General features: G+C 34.7%; 1 protein-coding gene across 1 annotated transcript in view; it reads left to right on the plus strand.

Moving 5' to 3' along the window:
* The first annotated feature begins 12,862 nt into the window (after nucleotides 1-12,862).
* Nucleotides 12,863-20,532, plus strand: part of Shrm (shroom) — a 340,899-nt gene continuing 333,229 nt past the window's right edge. Inside the window, exon 1 of the mRNA XM_085944129.1 lies at nucleotides 12,863-13,567. The gene's annotated coding sequence lies outside the window, so the exon portion shown is untranslated. The remainder of the gene's footprint in view (nucleotides 13,568-20,532) is intronic.

The following is a 20,532-nucleotide window of genomic DNA, read 5'->3' on the forward strand; positions in this document are numbered from 1 at the left end:
TAAAATTCTACACTGTTAATTTATATTCATAAAAAAATATTTATATTGGAGTGTATATTTATTTTTCATTTCAAAGATTGTGTGTCAAGATTTGAGACTATATTTATGTAAGTATTATTTATGAGTAAAATTATATATCAATAAATAAATAAATTTTGTGAATGTTGAGAGTTGGTAAATAATTCAAAAAATATATTAAAATTTGTTTTTTTATTAATTCAACATAGGCACTTCAGAATCGATTATAACCGCTGTATGGCAAAGATGAGTTTGAGTTTTGAATGAGTCCAATACAATAATTAAATTACAATTATCATGTGCTATATGAGACACAGATGAATTGCGTACGTTTTCATCAACCTAATCCACTGTAATATTAATAGACTCAGGTAACGGCTTATTTTGTTTTGTTACGCCAAAGAAGTATAACTTCTAACGCGGGTACATAAGTACACACACCGATTTTTTCATACGGAAAAGTGATTATTGTTTATTAAAAGCGACTAAATATTCAATTCGAATTTGAATTGAATGTTCAAATTAGAGAATTCAAATTGTAGGTTTAGATAAAACAAGCTTTTTGAAACCCCAATTATTCGTCAAAACTGCTATTTGCAAGCTGATTGCTATTTGGCATCCCACAATTTTCGACAATGGACGAGTACATATTTATGTACTCGTCCATTGTCGAAAATTGAGGGATGCCAGGAATAAATATAATCTAATTCTAGTTGCATTAAATAAAAACGAGAACTGGTTGTTAGAAGGTAAGATTGACAACACTAGGACTAAAAAGTACCTATAATAAATATTATATCATATCATTATTAGTGTGTATCTATGGTCACTATATTGGACGACTACTGTATCTCTAAAATAATAATAATATAAGTAATATCAGTTAATTTAAAAAGTGCTGTATCGTGATTAGAACTCATCTGTATCAATAACGACTCAGGATTTATAATTAATATGGGAATAACGTAATGTTTGAGGTCCATAAGAATATCTACTTTTAATACCTGCTATTGTCATTCTGCTAAAATCAATCGCCTTTCTTTGGTAAATTATCGAAATAGTGTATGCAATGTTCAATTCATTCAATTCTTCTTGGTTTGCCAATAATAATTGGTAAAGTTTAGTCGCTATCCGAATGGGAATGGCTGGAGCAACATTCAACTCGACGCGGAGTGTCTGGGACGATTGTACTCGGTCAAAACCAAATGCCACCTATTCGACGCTTGCATTCTGACGGTACTGCTTTACGGTAGCGAATCATGGCACTTTATGAAGGCTCAACTGAAGGCTCCTCCGTATGGAGGAGCAACCGTATACTGAGCTTAGAAAACATATTATGTTTGCGATGGATACTGGATGTATAGATTAGTGACGAGGAGACAAGATAACACACGGAGCAGTCTCTCATCGCGCTGATATTGAAGAGGCGACGTTGGACCTGGTGTGGATGCTAGAAGATAACCTCCACCTGGCTTGCCTGTTCTTCAAGCCAACCGGATTCCGACGTTTTGGAAGGCCACTAAATACTAACTATATATGTAGTTATACGGCGGAGATACGGGATACTGGTATGCCCTGGAACGATGCAAGAAGACTGGCGAGCGACAGGGATTCTTACAGGCGCAGCGTGGTGTCCATATGCTTCAACTAAGGGGCAGATATGGCCGAAGAAGAAGAAAGTTTAGTGTATTACCTAGTTAAGTTTTAAAATTTTAATATCCATCTGTCACTTGGTATTGAATGACCACCAATTAATCGTTGAATTTAAATAAAAATATTTCTCAGATCGGTAAAAAATTTTAACGTGATAATTATTTTTTCACCGGATATTTGTTTGGATACTTGTACAAATCATCAAATAATTTTCAAATATTATAGTGTTACTTATAATTAGGCTTAGGATTTTTAGGTGCAAAAAAATAATAATAGGTAGGTACCTAAAATATGTAGATATAATTTTACTGGAAAATTTGTTATCAAAATTTCATAATTATGTGATAAAAAACAAAAATACGTGCTAAAATTTAAGTAAGTATTACAATAAATCATATATATTTTAACAGTTTAATTTATTATTTATTCACAAACAGAAAACGCTTTATTACAATAAATAATATAATAATGCTTCAAACTTTCGAAAGTTAATCTTTAACGATTTGATCTTAGTAAGTTTTTATACATGGAAAAACTTCTTTCCTCTTGTAAAGATGTTATTATTGCGTATGTAAATGAAACTATTTCTGTGGGTCTATTCTATACTAACTTATCGACCGCTAAAGTGATAAATATTATCAAACTTAGGGTAGGTTTGTATCATAGTATTAGCACTCAGTGACGTCCCGTGGGGGTAGGCAGATTGAGCGTCGCTTGGGGGTGGCAGTTACTCGAAGGGCGGCAAATCAAGGAGAATCATTTGGAATATATAGAAATAGCTACCTAAACCTAGTAATAACGAAAATATCTTTCCATTAAACAATTCAGTTCACTAGTTTTGTCGGGTTCGCGATTTCTAGTTTACTTCCGTTGCCCTTCGACGTCATTGGTGACCAGAAACAACACGTGCAAATTTTCGAATAATTAGTCTAGATATATATATCTAGATATTGGACTATGAAAGGATGACAATAATACTGTATAAAAAAAATGAGGCGGCATTTTGGCGCTGCCTAGGGGCGGCATTTTATCTAGGGACGTCACTGTCAGCACTTATTGTAACAATTACAATACGTTGGTTGTAATTGTTGCAATACGTGCTATATTTTAACAGCACCGCTCTTGCTGCTTACAATAAGTGCTAATACTTTAATACAAACCTACCCTAAGTTTGATCATATTTACTTTATCACTTTAGCGGTCGATAAGTATAGAGAATAGACCCACTGAAGAAGAAAAAATTGAAACGTCTGAGGCATTTGTTGGATTTTCCAAAACAGTTATTATATTCTGTAGCGTTTGAAGTCCAGTATTTTTGTTTAAAACACTATTTAATGTTGTACATATTTTTATTACAATTGGTCCAGGAACATTTATTATTTGAGCAGCAGTATTGTTTAAAATATTAATTTGCTCCACTGGTAACTTTGTAGATGATTCTAACATTTCAATTGTGTTTACAAGATGTCCATATTAATTTGAAGTGATGAATGTCAATTCATTTTTATGGAACGGTTTCCCATTATTACTTTTCATATTGAAATAGAGTTGGAATCTTCCTTCCATCTCCATAATTTCTTGTATTTTTTCAAAATTCGCAGTATAGTAATTTACTGCACTTAGCCAAGTTCCCCACCTAGTTTATCACGGGTTGAGGGGGTAGTGATTGAAATTGAAATTTTGTGTTTATGTGAAAATATGTGCTTAAACCTAGAATATGTGAAAATATGTAATTATCCAAAAATATTTAAAAATAGGTGCTAACAAAAAGTTTAATTCTGAAGAAATTTGATTAGTAATAATATAGATAGATTATATTCTGATTTTTAAGATATTTGTTGAATATCTAAAATGTGTATTGTTACCTACTGATAGTAATGCTTTCTTATATTTTGAGTATTTTTGCCAAAGCCGTGGCACTGAAATTAGAATTACAATGGTGGGTTATTGATTATCTTCGAATGCAATGTTCAAAATTAAGATTTTCGACTGGAAATTTATTTCAATTTATTACCATTTATAATCATTATTTTCTAGAAACAGTTTATCACATTGCAACAACCAGCACTACCATCTAAGTTTACAGTTTCGTGTTACGGCCTGACTATAGTCGGCCATTGTTTTTGCACGACTTCATACTTATTGTAACGTAACCAAACATGGAGTTATGCTCATAAGTAGTTGTATCACTCTCATCAAGGGTTAGGCGACAGCAGAGTGTTCCACTGAATGAAAATTAACGGAGTAGATGAAATGCTAAACTGATAAAGAAAAAAAAATCTTATAAAAAAGTCAATTATTTTCATATTTAATTGATTCAATGGACTACTTAACTGTACATTTAAAAATGTGCTTTTAATGAGATATTATATAATAATATAATAAATGATTTTAAGCTTTTCATCTTCTCGACCACCCTTAAATTCAGTCATCTTCGAGCGACAATACTCTTCAACCCTCTCGGTCTTCAGCTTCTCTCATACCAGCTCTCGCTCTCCTCTGCTTCGCTTTCTTTGGAGGTCACCCAAAACCAACAGTACTTTCAGGTTATCCGGTTGAAACATTGTAACCGAAACACTACAGAATGTGTCTCAGACATATTGTCGACAGCCGTTCCTTCATTACCTAAGTTTTTAATCGATCAAAAAAATATCTGTGTCCTTCTTGATTTAAAATAAATCTATTGCGCCTTCTCCACGGCAAAACTGTTGCAGACCTCTGTCTTACAGAATGTTAATAAAAAAATCGACTTGCGTGTAAAAAAAAAAGTATATTTAGTTGCTTGCCATATGCCTCACAAGCGGCAATATAATATTAGAAGCCCCTCTATGAGTTGCAAATAAATTGCAAGTGAAGTCTTTGAACGGTTAAGAAGACGAACGAGTGTTACACTTTTATGTCATTATTGTTTTTTTATCACGATAATAATTTCATTTTTTAATAATACTATACTAGGGAATCAAATCCCGAGCCAAAATTCTGATCCCGGGATTTCGGAACTAAAATTTGACAATCCCGGGATTGGCATTTTTTCCATAGTTAATATAAAAATTTTATATTTACAAATAACATTGATAAAATCGGTCAAAAATAGTTCTAGTATAATTTATACTATTTAAGACATTTATTGTTAATATTGTGTACGTACAATTTTGGAAATACATAAGTTTAATAGAGTAAATAATATTGCAATATAAATAATAATGTGAATTTAATATGAGACTGCTGATAGTAAAGACTTAATGAATGGATTAGAGAGATTTAAAATAGTAAAGCAAATCATGGTGTATCAGTATAAATACAGTATAAATAATTAGTCAGCCAAATATGAAACTACCGTAAAACGTATGAGATCATGGTGGAATTACTTTATTAAAAGTGTGAAGAATTGTTTTTTTCCAATCTTTCTCATTTTTATTAATTTATGTGAAAAAATAAAATGAATCGGCAACTTACACATGGGTATAAATCAAACTTCATTCACACTCAGTTTATTTCTATTGTAGTTATTTGTTAATTAAAAGTATTTTTTCTGTTATATTTTTGTTTTTATTTTATTTTCCATAAAAATTGATAAAAAAAATCAATCCCGAAAACTTCTGGATTATGTTTACCAATCCCGGGATTCATGGGTATCGAAAATAGCTCGGGATCCCGGATTGGAGTCCCTAATCACGACTCACGAGGAACGGACCACCAATTCGGTGAGTAGATACGCCACGCGCACTATACGACCACAAAACAGATTAATAAGATTGAAGTGCGAAAGCTTGTATCAATGAATGAAGATTTTGAAAGTAAGTTCAGCTTACGAAATAAATACAGGCCATACATCGCATTTAAATTTAAATTTATCAATATTATTGTATAATGAGTTCGTATCACACACACACAAACAAGGCTGATAATCAGGATACGTTTTATGGTGATAAGAAGAAGAGAACGACTGTCATCGGAAGCGAATCTAGCCACTGAGGATCTCGAAGAATGCATAAAGCCATCAGTAATATACCGCCTAGAATCACTCTCTACTGTCGAGTACCGTAAATTAAAAGCTCCCAATAGACTGACAACCAGGGAGCACATAATTAATGGGGACTGAAATACCTAACGGGTGTGGAGTAACAGGCAACCGATCTCTGGTGTGGAAGAATATGGGATAAACTTAAACACGAGTCAGGAATACGCCATTCTAAGATTGTTCTGCTTTCGGTTTATGCATTGACGATCATTCAATATTTGTGTATTTCAAGGTTGAAACACATACTATTGCACGTATACAATGTGTGTTTCGTTTTCATAGGACACTCACACATTCAAAATTATGCTTCAAAATGTAGTGTATTGGGGCTGGGGGTATAGTCTATCTGAATTATATTTATTAAAACCTGTTCAGTGTAGAACACCGTGGTTCGGCGCACCCAGGGCCGCCCTTAAGAAAAGTTAGTATACCAACCCCTTTCATTTTTTATTTTAAATTGTCCGCAAATTTGTTAGGTTGCCTGCTTACCTATCACATTACATATTTTTGGTTATCTTAAATAGACAATTTACTCGAAACATACTCTCAAACAACGGTTGTTTTAGATACGTGGAGGTCTGAGGCACTGACAAGTTTATAGCCTTCTCTGTGAAATTTTACAAACCGCATAGACTATAGAGTATACAGATGGAACAAAAAAAGGAACTACAAATGTTTGGCTTCGTCTTGCGTACTTCCCGGGTCTTTTCGGATGTTACGGTATTAAAAATTCTCTATACCTAACTCCCTAGTTAGAATCCGGCTTGAGAATGAGTCGATTGTTTGGGCCCCGCATCAGTTGAAATACGACCTTATGGTGGAGTGAGTTAAAAAGAAATTTTCGAGACTCGCTTACTTGAGGTTGTATGGATACTATCCGTGACTTTATCCAACTGGCTTCCACTTAGGTATTCTTACATACTGTAGTTTAAACACTAGACGATATTTATATTTGGCCACATATTTTTTCGAAAGTTTTCGAGGCGCGGTGAAAATGATAATTCTGCCATTCTTGGTAGTATTGACCTTTGTGCGGCTCTCGTGGTGCAGTGCGTAATGCAATGGCCTTCCATCACAGAGTTCCGGGTTCGATTCCCAGTGAGGTCAAAATATATTTACATATTACATATTCTAATACAGCGATTTCCAAACTGGGAGGCGCGCCTCCCTGGGGAGACGCGGAGTTTTGCAAAGGGAGGCGCGAAAAGTTTAACACAATTAATGTAGCCACAGGTTTGCAGTTTGCAAATGCATATTTAATAAAACGGCCGCTAGTTATAAACTACAAAACAGTCCTATAAAAGGTTGTTTGAAAACCTGTCTGAAAATATGGAGACTATTTTTATAATACCTACACTTCTATACTATTGTAAAGCGCGCTGGCTATCTCGTGAAAAACCGAAATAAAAGGGTCAAATCATAATGTTGAAATTTGATGCAAATTTGTTTAGGAACGATAATTTTGTTGTTAAACTTGAGTGAATAAATCAAGGCAAGGACCACTAATGCATTCACTAATTTAAAAAGACCAAGTGAAGGCGTTCATAAAAAATTGGAGCTTTGGAAATCAAAGTTACAAAAAAAATAAGTTCGCCATGTTTCCACTTTTAAATGATTTCTGCGCCAGATCTATTTACCGAGTTCTTGGTTGGTTTGCTAATGCACTTTCCACATTATTTTATTAATAGCAAAAAAAAGTCGCCTGCTGGCGCTGTTTTGTTTCAAAGCTGTTAAATATTTTAAATATGTAGTGGTGCATTGGAATTTGATGTGATACCTATATGATTTAGGAAACACTAGATTAGAGCACCACACCACCCTTAACCTCAGCGATACCTATCTACCTAGGTGAGCCCGCCAAAGATCATGGCCTGGGGGCCCGCTTCAGGATGTGGGGCCCATCATAGAATCCACTTGTCAATGAACGATGATGATTTTGGATTGACTACTATTGGAATTTTATTGATTGTGCTAATAAACAAGCACATTCATCGCATGGAAAACAAATTAATTTGAAAATGAATATAATATAATTTGTAAAACCTTATACTTACTCATTTTTGTATTAATTAGTAGGTACATTGTTGACAATTTAAAAAGGTGTCTGTATCTATTATTTAATGAAATAAAGTGGGGGGGAGGCGCCAAGATTAGTTTTTTTTTAAAGGGAGGCGTAGTAACATAAAGTTTGGAAACCTGTGTTCTAATATGTAAATTCTTCAAGCCTGGGAGTTTTACCACTATTATTGGACTCCACGGCCTGTTGTAGTGTTTAATAAAGAAACAAATAAATATATAAAAAATAACTATCTTAGAAATCAGGAGCATCAGTTGTTTGTTTTCCCAGGGCGCAAATTTAACCTGCCATTGGTAATGCGTATTGGGAGGGCAATAACTCTGTTAAGCCAATTCACTTCGGTTATTGACGTGTTCCACCTACGTGAGGATGAGTATAAATCGGTGGGCATTGTTGTATAAATCCTTAAAAAGGGTCTGCCTAGCTCATTTGGTGTACTTCCTTGTATCTAATTTATAATTTTTGTATTTATTTCTTTTTTTACATAATATCTACGTACTGTTAATAATATTTCTTTGTTTATAAATGTCATCCTTCGTCATCATCGAACTTCTTAAAATTAAAATTTCTTATGTTCACTATAAGTATGTAAAAATAAATAAGATTTGAATTTGAACAACAGTTAAGTTGACATGAGTTCTTCTATTTTATTATTGATTTAGATTAATAATACAATGCACTTGAACTATGTATTGACAGTTAACACAATAAAAGAAGATTCTGTTATTTTTTAATCTAAGATATCGGTACTATATATTTTGTTGTATTCGTTCCTTCATTTGCCACCTTTTGTTAAGTGTCTCCCCTAAGCAGCGCATGACCTGTCTACTCCCACGGGATGTCACTGTAGTAATCGCACTATTATATTTTAGATTCGAGACATTTTTTATTAAAATTGTTATTGAGCAGGAAAGAAAGTTAATTAAAAAAGCATTTCCGCTTGAGAAATTAAAAATTGGTACCGTACCTATGTAATAATATTATGTACCAATAAAATCTGGAAATAATTTTCAAGCTGATGCTAGAAAATAATCTTGCTTGACGGTGTCCCGGGTATCCGTCCGACCTTCGATAGAAGATGTCATAAATAGAAGAAGAATATTTTATTACAGAATGAAGAAAGGGTGTTATTTAATACAACAAATTATTGACGAGATTAGAACAGATTAATAAAAAGAATTCCGATAAGCTATACCCCCAATACACTACATTTTGACGCAGGGTTTTGAATGTGTGAGTGTCCTACGAAAATGAATCAAGTACATTCACAGACATTCACATAACATTCATAGAATTCCGATAGACTATAAATACAAATTCACACCCACGGTGGCCGTGCGGCTTAAGCGTTGGACTATAACGCCGTGGGTCACAGGTTCGAATCCTGGGTCTGCCAAGTACACATATTGTTTTTCAATTTGTGTCTGTCAGGGTATGGACCTAATAGGTTGAGCATGTGGCTCACATCCATTTCTCGTAATAAACAAAATCTGTTAATTCAAACTTGTACTCTGTGGAGGCCTATATTATCCTATTGGGATCGGACATGGTCGAAAGAAAGAAGAATATAAATACAATACAATTTAATGCAGGGTTTTGAATGTGTGAGTGTCCTGCAAAAACGAGCCGCACAGTATAGACGTGCAATAGTGTGTGTCGCAACCTTTCAAATACAGCAATATTGAATGAGCGTCACTGCATAAGCCGAGAGCAGTTGTCAGAACGATGGACAAGCGTATTCTTGTCACGTGTTTAAGTTTATTCCGCATTATTCCACACTCTATATCGGTTGGTTGCTTGTTACTCCATATCCGTTGGGTATTTCAGTTCACATTATTGCTGATTCTATTCTAAACAATAATTAGTGCAAATGTGTTACTATTTCAACCAAAACTTTTAAATTTTACAATTACAAAAAGACAATCTACCGTAATACCGCGTTCAACAAAATTGGATTTTTATCGTCTTAATACTATCCACAGGGAACTCAGAAATAATGTGAACTGAAATACCTAACGGGTGTGGAGTAAGTAACAAGCAACCGACCAATCTAGAGTGTGAAAGAATATGGGATAAACTTAAACACGTGTATAGAATCCGCTTGTCCTTCGTTCTGATAACTGGTCTCGGTTTATGCACCGACGCTCATTCAATATTGGTGTATTTGAAAGGTTGCAACACACACTATTGCACGTCTATACCGTGCGGCTCATTTTTGCAGGACACTCACACATTCAAAACCCTGAATGCAATTTAATGAAATTGTATTGTATTTATCTTCTTCTTTCTTTCGGCCATGTCCGATCCTAATAGGATAATATGGGCCTCCACAGAGTACAGGTTTGAATTAACATATTGTTTATTACGAGAAATGGATGTCAGCCACTTGCTCAACCTATTAGGTCCATACCCTGACAGACACAAATTGAAAAACAATATGTGTACTTGGCAGACCCAGGATTCGAACCTACGACCTACGGCGTTATAGTCCAACGCTTAAGCCGCGCGGACACCGTGGGTGTGAATTTGTATTTATAGTCTATCGGGATTACAAACTCCATGAGTACTTGGTTAGTTTAATTCAGAGTGTTGGAGCGGACCCCTTTTTGAGTTGCTCCGCTCCATATCTGCTCCGGAACCAAATACTTGCTCCAGTCCACTCCGAGTAAAAAGTGTTAATACCTATTATTTGTCTACAAATCCAAAAAAATAAGTAGTTTTGAAATAGGGTTTATTAGTCGTCCTTTTCATTATTAATTATAAAACAAAACGACAGCAAATCGTCTTTCATTATCTGCCTCTTCTGTCAAAAAAGTGAGGTTATTTATCACTAGGCAGTGTTGTCATAATTTAAATAGTTCCAGTGTTGCAAAGTGTCAAATATAATATATTCATTGGATTTTAGAACGAAAATGTAATAATAAAAAGACATACGGAGCAGTGGAGCACTAGTTTCTGGTGCTACGCCTCCGCTCCTGCTCCGGGTAAAACCCCATTGCTCCACTGCTCTGCGCTCCTACTTTGAGCTCTGCTAAAACGCTCTGAGTCTGGTATAATTATAAAGAGATGCAGAATGTGTACCTATTGTGAGGAATCATTAAATTTATTGGTAATATACCTACGTACTTACACTAACTACGATCTGTCAATAAGGGTAACAACGATAGACAAATAAGTATCCATTATTGGCCGCTGGGGAGAATATATACATCACGTGTCTTTCGATCGATTATGGTAAAAACTGATCGTTTTGTTATTAAATTGCCAATATTATAAGCCACGTGATTGATATTCATGTAGCAATTTAATAATAGGAGTCGGTTCGCAATACCTGGCATCGAGAGGTGAAGTCAAATGCACCCACGATCCACGAACCCGCTGGCTTGTCGTCTGCAGGGGGCCGAAGAGAGGGCGGGGACATGCACCCTGCCCCTCTCCAAACTAAAACCTTCGTACACGTGCCAGCCCGTCGCGCTTGTTCTCGTTGAGAAACTAGAACCGTATTAAAATATTTGCAATATAATTTCGTTCTCCTTTTATAATGCAAATATTAATTCTCCTGCTATTTTATAATACGAATGTATGTACGTATGTATTGTTATTTTCTATTTATTCACTTCAACGAAATACATAAAAAATAATGTAGGTAATAAATGGTTGTTTGTCCATTGTGCCAAATTTACCCAAAAGTGTTTCCATCGTTATTTTCTAGGCGTATTATGTACCGATCAAATTCTATTCCGGTCTTCACCCTTAAGTGTTTCTTCCAGTTGTGGGTTTAGGTTTTGGAGGCTAGAGGCACTGACGTATTTTTACAAAAAATAAAAACCATAAATTCCAATAATAAACGTACCCATCTAAATCAATATATCTCTAAAAACATCCTAGAATCACATCCTGGAAGTAAATAAAAATAATTATTATTGAAGATGACATTGATGACACAATAATAATATAACGTTTCTGTTTGGTTGGTTATGTTGCAGGTCTATTTGATGTTAGTTGGATGGTTTTGTCATTCTCTTACTTGATATTATAAGTATTCAATTGTTGAAAAATTCTCCTATTTTTAAGATTTAATAATTATATGACTGGGTTGAGCGGTATCAAAGCCTCCTTTTAAACCTTATGAATGAACGAAAATCGTCTTTGGCTCTTCTTTTATCAAAGATTACAAATAATAATATTATTTCGTTGCAACAATTCTCGAAGGTAGGCTGGTAGGAGGTGGATTTTTTCTGACCGATATTTTCCATCCTGTATAATAAATAACTGATGTATGTTATTTAATTCTGGGTTGCAATATTTTAGGTGAATGTGACCAAATGCAGTATCAACATTTAAATTTTCGGTATTTCAATAGATTATGAGGAATAAGTGTATAGCGTCATTAATAGAGGTATCCAGTGCGATGTTAGATATAATAACATAAAAATTGTTATGAATATAATATTGCAGCAGTGAAGGGTGTAAACAGAAGTGGTTGGATTTTGTGACGTTAGATTACAGTTCAAAAGTTTCAAAAAATTTCCAATATTATCGGTAAGATCAGTTTCGAAAACAATGATAAACGTCAAGTCTTTTCTAATCGGTTCACGCACACTGTTTTGGGTCCGGAGGCCACCCCAGGAACGAAAAAAACACAAATTATTTACGCGTACGGAATATTACTTATCTTCTTCTTCTTCACCAAGACGATGATTTGGCTGCCGAATAGTCTTCTCAGCCAGTATGTTGCAGGCGGGGTAAATTTGGAAGTCAGTGGCAACTTACTGCTACATTTTGTTAATCCCACCCTTTCCACTTGCAAATTCTTATGAATATTTTTTTGGAAATGGACCCCCTCCTCGTTCCATTCATTTTTATTTATTAATAAGCGCAAAAGGCAATCATCGGTGTAACTTAATAATAGTTCACTAAAGAATTTCAATATTGATGAATGAAATTCTTTGTAAATTGAAAAACTAGGCTGAGAAAGAAGTTAACGTATCTTAGTTGAATGACATGTTGTACGGTTTTATTCTTCCGATAATTCCTTGCTACAGCCACCGCCTCGAGAATCGCAGAATACCCAAATTTTCCGTCGCAAGTTTACATTATAGACTTGCTCAGCGGGCGGCGTTCGTGTTCGCGGTTCGTTCGGTTTACTTGGCCAGCGCGACCGAGTCGCTTGGACGTGTGTGTGCAGCGCCGCCGACGCGCGCATTTCAAATTCTCTTTTCAGAAGAAAACGTTCAAACTTCATTCCGCTCGCCACAACCTACCGGCGACTACACAAAGAGCCGAACACTCGAGTGAGATTTTTGAAACCGGTGGTGTGCTCAGTTTCAAATATTCAAACGTGGAACACAGTGCTAAAAAAAGTTGAAACAAAAATAACAAACAGTTTATTTTACTTCTACTGGTGGACTATCATTATTAAACATGTGAACTTTTGATGTGTTTAATTAATAATAATTATTTATTGTTTGCGACGAACAGTTCTAACAGTTGTTTATTTATGTTTATATTTATGACTTTTGCTCGCTATTTGCGGATGTGTTAAAGTTAAATAAAGAATAAAGACAGTTTAAAAAAAGAATGTGAAGTTTTTTGAACATTTGAAATAAAGTCACGGGGTATTTTGATTTTCGAATATTGTAATTTAATATTATTGGATAGGTACCGCGATTATTACGGTGATTCGAGGTGCAAGCGCCACGAGTATATTGGACACAAATATAGCTGAAACACGGTTGCCGGCTTGCATAATATGCTCAGAACCTGATCGAGGCCGGACTACGAACCACTTCACCAAGGTATGTTGCACTCGTAAAAAAGTTCACACCATTTCGGTTAGGTGTTTTTTATCAACTCGGATAATGCATGCCTACTGCTACAATCGATTCGAGTCGTATATTAACTTATTTTAACCGGACAGCGTTTTGCATTTATAGATCTTTCTCTTAGGTATGATTACCTTACATGTTGTGATCTAAAAGTTAGAGGAGATCTTTATTTGGCTATGTATTTTACGCGGTGTAAATAAAAACTCTTGTTTGTCCCTGATAAGAATCTTTGAAATCGGGGGAGTATCAGACACCAGTTGTTTGTTCTCCTAGTTTGCAGAACTAACCTGCTATTGGCAATGCCAATTGGGAGGGCAATGTCTGTATTCAACTAAATCGCTTCGGATATTGATATATTCTACTTGCCTGAGTATATTTTAGGTCGACGTTTTGTATGTACTTTTTATGATTTTTGTAAGTATTTACTTTTTTTATTACGCTGTTTTTAATTAAATATTGTTAATACTGTTGTTTATTTACTTTGTTTTTTGTTCATGTTATGTTGTGAACATCTTTAATTAATAATTTGTAATGTTCACTGTATTATCTAGTTAATATAAACATATTTTAATCAAACTACGTTTTTAGTTTTAAACGATTTTTTTCATGTTCTTATTAATATGACCTAGGTATGTATGTAAATTACGTGATGGGTATTGATTTAAAATTCAACAGTTACGATCCTTGGCAAAGTGACGGCCTAAAAACAATTTTAAATGCCGCCTCTTCCATTTTCAATACCAAATTGTATGTAAATTAAATATCTACTGTATTTATATGCGTATTTATTGCCGACTGTTTTCAGTAGACGAATGAAATCAAAATATTTAAGCTTCCAGTCGACTCTACAGTCTACACTCAACAAGTCTACATCGTCAACCCTGCTGGTGAAAAAAATCTCTTCTCAACGAAAAGTTGTATTTGACGCCACACATCCTTTATTTGCTTCACCTTATAATGTACCAACCATAAACAGCGCACGGCCTGCCTACCAAAATTTGTATAAAACGAAAAATATTTTAGGTATTTATTATATTAATTTTGTTTCATCCAACGTCTGTACAAATTTTATGCGTTGTTTTTCAATGTGTTTTTGTATCCTAAGCACGGGCTTAATGCATTGATTAAATAGTTAACTAGCGTTAATCGTAAATATATACTGCCCAGCTAAGTAAAAAGACAGTGTTTTTGGTTCTACTGAAATGAAAACCCAAGTTTTAAACTACCTTTTCTCCTATATTATGTCAAATTATTGGATTGTTTTGACACAATCTCTAATAATATACATACACTGTCTACTTAATTGTATTTTGTCGATACGATAAAAATGATGATAAGCCTATATTTTGATTTTTAAGGTATTTGCATTGTCGTCAAACGCCTGATCTAATGCCATAAGCAAGATGCACATTTCGCAAGCTAGATTCTTATTAAAACAACGTTAGATCTGGCAATAAAATCGCCAAGTCGGTACCGCTGATTCCCATGTCGTCTAAGCCAGTGTTCCCAAGCCTTTTTACACCTGTGGACCGGTAAAAAAAGGAAAAACTTTTCGCGGACCACTAATACTGAAATAAAAGTGGTTTTTTACGTAATATTTTTTTAATCTTATATTGTGACAGATAGACATAACTATAACTAACAAATATATATATAACAGTCTGATACAATTAAACTTTAACAAAAACAATGGGTTTTTTTCAACAAACTAATGCAAAACCTGATGTTGCATCTTTGCTAATATATTGGATATTCTTGGCTGCAGTGCTGTCGCTGACAGACGAAGTGCTGCATTCACGTCCAGTCTATTCCTCTGTTTCGATTTTATTGACGACATGGACGAAAATGATTTTTTGCATGAATAGGCGTTGAAAATGACATTAATGAATTTATAGCTTTACAGCTTAAATATGGATATTCATCTTCCACTGATATCCAAAACTATGGATATACTTTAATGTTCCTTGGGCGGCCCGGTACCATTTGATCCGCGGACAGGGGGTTGGGGACCACTGGTCTAAGCGACTATAAATAAGAAATTAGGAGCGATATATATATATTGACCATGTCCGATCCTAATAGGATCATATGGGCCTCCACAGAGTAGAGGTTTGTATTAACAGAATTTGTTTTTTACGACAAATGGATGTCAGCCACTTGCTCAACCTATTAGTCCATACCCTGACTCACACACAAATTGAAAAACAATATGTATACTTGCCAGACCCAGGATTCGAACCTGAGACCTACGGCGTGATAGTCCAACGCTCAAGCCGCGCGGCCGATATGTATTCAATAGTTATTATAAAGATATAAATGTTGATACCAAACATCCATCTTTATCATTAAGCTTATCGTATAGGTGGGCGAATATCTATTTATCACCATTCATTCGTTAGGAGTAAATTGATTACTTGATAAGGAAAATATGCTTGTAACGTATTAACAATAATCAATAAAAAAAATGTTTGTATTCAAGAATAATTGTATAGACATTATTGTGGTCAGAATGCTGACCAATCGAGGTATTTTTCTATTCACAGACTTGACGAAAACGCTTTGGCATTGAGGCTTTACCGGTGTTTCTCTAGTGAGGACAATTTATTAACATTTTGATTTTGTGTTGGTGCTCGTGGTTTTGTTTCTGTGGATATGTATATGTTGTCATTTTTACCTATACCTTGATAGTACTCGTAAGTAGAAGTACATGAATGAATAAGAATAAACAAAGGTGGACTAATAATAAAACCGGTACCCTTCTCATAATTTTAACAACATTGTAATGTAGACGATGGAAATCAAATTCTCCTGTTTAAATAATTTGGTACGGAAAAGTAAACCGTGTCCGGAAATTTGTTCCTATGCAGTTCGCCGTATCACAATTCACCGTGAAATGTTGTATCGGAAATATGGTCGTATAAGACCGTCCAATTAACCAACCAAATCAACCGTAAAATTCATGTATAAATAAAACCTGGTTCTTGTCGGTTTATAGGAAGCCAGCGGCAAATACTGGATTATTTGTTAGGTTAGGTTAGGCTAAGTTTTCATTCTTGAATTTTGCCAAAATCGGCTACGAAAATTGAATTAATATTCATATTGAAACTAATAAAATTAGAACGCAAACAACGTGTAATTTTTTTCATCTCAGTGCTATAGATATGATCGTACCGTATCCGATACGAAAGTTCACGGCGAACTGTGCTACGGTGAAATGTAATACGTAGAATTTACATGTAACCAATTTAAGCTACCTTTCTTGTTCCTTACCTTCTTTAGGGCGAAGGTTCGCAAATGACTTTGGTGGATCACTAAAGGACTTCAAAGAAATTGTCTCCATTCTAAACTGTGGTTATTATTCTATAGCCTGCCATGAAGCTTTTATTGTATTTTGTACTGTAGAAGTTGTCACTGTGACACTTCTTTCTTTCATCGACGTTTCGGGTTCATTGCGCAAAGGTCATTCTTAAGAGATACTATAATAAAGTATGTTAGTTTAAAATTACACATAGGTACTACATTACATTATTATATGCAAGTATTTTTGATAATTTTTAACGATATGTGGAATTATTGGTTTTTAGAAATATACTCAAATATTACAGTGAAGCCTCATGTCGGAATGATATATTAAATTTGATTGTGCAAATACCATTTATCGTGTCCGTAAACTTGTACGTATGCAGTTCGACGTATCACACTTCACCGTAAAATGTTGTATCAGAAATATATGGCCGTATATTAATGACCGTCCAACTTCTTTGGGTCGCATAATACTGACATAAAATTCATGTCTAAATAAAGCACGGCTCTTGTCGGTTTACACTTTACACTCTTTACAGGAAGCCAGCAACAAACAATTTTTGAAAATAGCCGATATACCTAGTGGATTATTTGTTAGGTTAGGGTAGGTTTTCATTCTTGAATTCACGAATTTTGGCAAAATCAGCTATGACAATTGAATTCATGTTCATATTGAATATAATAAAATTGGAGACCGTATGGTATTATATTAGGTATACGATTATCTCTTTCCGATACAAAGCTCACGGCGAACTGTGCTACGGTGAAATGTTTTACGTAGGTACCTAAAATTTATATGTAACCACCATTTATATATTATTATGAATGTTAGGCGTACCTTATTAACTTATTTCAAACGTGTCTGGGTGTCAATATAGTTAATAATATCAAAATTCAAAGTGGATGAGTTACGCTATAATTAATAATGTGAAGGAATTTTTTGAATCTGGAATCACGCAAGTTTACGTCATGCAGTCTAATGTAAGAGCAGTGTAACGCAAGTTTCTACATTTTCACTTACCTATGCATGTTTTGAATTCAAAGAGAATTTGCATACCACAACACCTTTACAGAATACTTATACAGTTTACCTACAATAAATGGTATTCAACACTTAACAGGTATTTACATAAAAAATGAAAATGAATTCAAAAATACTTTACGCTACATCTTTACACGGCACAGAATACTAAACGTTTGCCTTTATGTTATGACACTATGTTTTGTACATATTCGTATGTGCGTGTAGTTAATCGTAATAGATTCTAGGGTTTCCACCAGTGTATGTCTTCCTTCTTTCCTTGAGGTTTCGGGATCGTTGCATAGGCCATTATCAAGACCTATGTTATGATGAAGTCTTGTGTAGGTATATGAATGCAAACGTCGTTCTAAGAATACCAAAAGGAATCCGATTAGCTAAGAGCAAACGTTGCTCAGAGTCATGGCCCCCAAAAGGGGGGGTGGGTGACAGGTCTCAACCCTGGGGGGCGGTGTGGCGGGTTGACCAGGTAAGTGAAATAAACACACAAATTTGCTCTAAAAGTACACTCTAAAAGGCTCCTGCGGTGCTGTTTCCTTTCAAGACTATAATCATTAAAAAATATGTTGGTATGTGATGCAATTTTTTGATTATTATACTTATATCAATACTCGATAACTCCATAATTTAAGTGGATGCAAGTATTAAAACATACCAAAAATCGCTAAAAAGAATAGCCTTAATTTTACATCGAACATCATTTGGAAAACGCTTCTGTAGAGATCACACTGCCTTTACCCATAGCGATAGGCAGGGGGGGGCGCTAAAGATCCTCGCCTGGGAGCCCGATTCAGGATATGGGGGCCATGCTCAGAGTAATGTGTCACTCGATACGACCAGTGATAACGGATCGAATATTGGATTTTGCTGACAGTGCCGGAAGCCATGACGTAACCCATCAGCCCTATTAATATTTTCAGGTTTTCTATGGATTTCGATAACCTCCTTTACCGATCGTGAGAAATATCCCTTATTCGAAACGTCGAGGAAAGAAGGAAGAAGTACACGCAGTGAAAACCCAAGAATCTATTACGATAAAAAACAACCGTTGAAGTCTTAAACATTGTTAAATTTATTAGTAATTGGATAGGGTGGAGACTAATTTTGTAAAGCATATAGGCTGGAATCCTTTAGATGCGGGTTTGAGCATCTCCCGATTCCATATTATTCTTTTAAAGATTTATCTAATAAGTATGTTTCTTATGTATTTTCGAATTGCGTATAATTTACGATTTTTATTACTATTAACTTATCTATGGAACGTTATGTCATCATCTTGCTTCGAAGTGCGGTTACCTATCGCATTTAAGGCCGTGCATTAGTTGAGGCACGGTCTAAAAAGATCGTTGCTAGGCGATGCGCGGATTGCGGGTCGCGGGTGCAAATGACGCCTGTCAAACGAAATATTATTTGTCATATAAATCCAACATACGTCCATTTTATGTTCTGTTTATTGCTCTATTAGTAACAATAATAATATATTCATTGACATGTTTTCTTTTTAAAGTAAATGGGTAACGTTTTTAGTCATCTTTACACGATTTTAGAATTAATTGGCCCGTCGCCATCACGCAGCAAAGTGACGTGTTTCTGGCTCGACATTCTCTCACTGAATGAGAGCGAGTCCAAAATTTCGTCGCGCCTACAGTTAAAAAATATTTGGCGTTTCACTGATGCGTCACCTTAAGCAACACAGTTAACCATATTTTCTACTAAATTAACCAAAAAAAGTAAATTCATATTGTGCATAAAATATATAATTATAAGTGTATATTTCAGCAACACGAAGTAATCCCGATTTTTCTCAAACTAACAGATAAGACAAATCAATATATTTTACCGGGTTTACTTCTAGATTCATTAAGTCGATTATTCGAATGTATACTATCTTACTCTTACCACCTATTGTTAGTTTTTGTTCAGGCTTTGGCTGACCTATTATTGTGCATTATCGCATATTATAATATCGTATTTATATCTATAGGTGATGTAAAGAAATTTAACAAGATGTTGCATCTGTTATTTATCAGAAATACATACATGTGTGAGTGTGTAGAAACAAAGATATTTTTTCTTGATAAAACGCGATAAGAAGTACATATTATTTGCATACGCGTGTGTTTAAGTGTCGCTGTTCGCAAAACTGTACACTATTGCGAGATATTTTTACCTGCTTTGATTTTCGACGTAGATAAAGGTAATTCTAATAATATAATACTGGAAGGTAAGATAATTATATAACTGTACTTGCGGTGAACGTTTTGAAGAAAGGTGTAACGATTCGCCCGTTTCAACAATAATAACATTTTGGAAAAATCCGCAAAAAATATTTTGGGCTTATATACTTATATAATATATAAGATTTTTTGGTACTGTTCGGTTAAAGCGGATACAGCGGAAAACGCATTTTGAAAATAGCCGATAAACTGGATTATTTGTTAGTTTGGGTTGGGTTAGGTTAGGTTTGGTTAGGTTAACCTAACAAATAATCCAGTTTATCGGCTATTTTCAAAATGCGTTTTCCGCTGTATCCGCTTTAACCGAACAGTACCGATTTTTTTTGCTCAGTAAAATAAACATTATGTTGCGGGAG

The sequence above is a fragment of the Rhyacophila brunnea genome, unplaced genomic scaffold, assembly GCF_057557595.1.
Source record: "Rhyacophila brunnea isolate RB1 unplaced genomic scaffold, BYU_Rbru_1.0 scaffold_1, whole genome shotgun sequence".
Taxonomy (NCBI): Eukaryota; Metazoa; Arthropoda; class Insecta; order Trichoptera; family Rhyacophilidae; genus Rhyacophila; species Rhyacophila brunnea.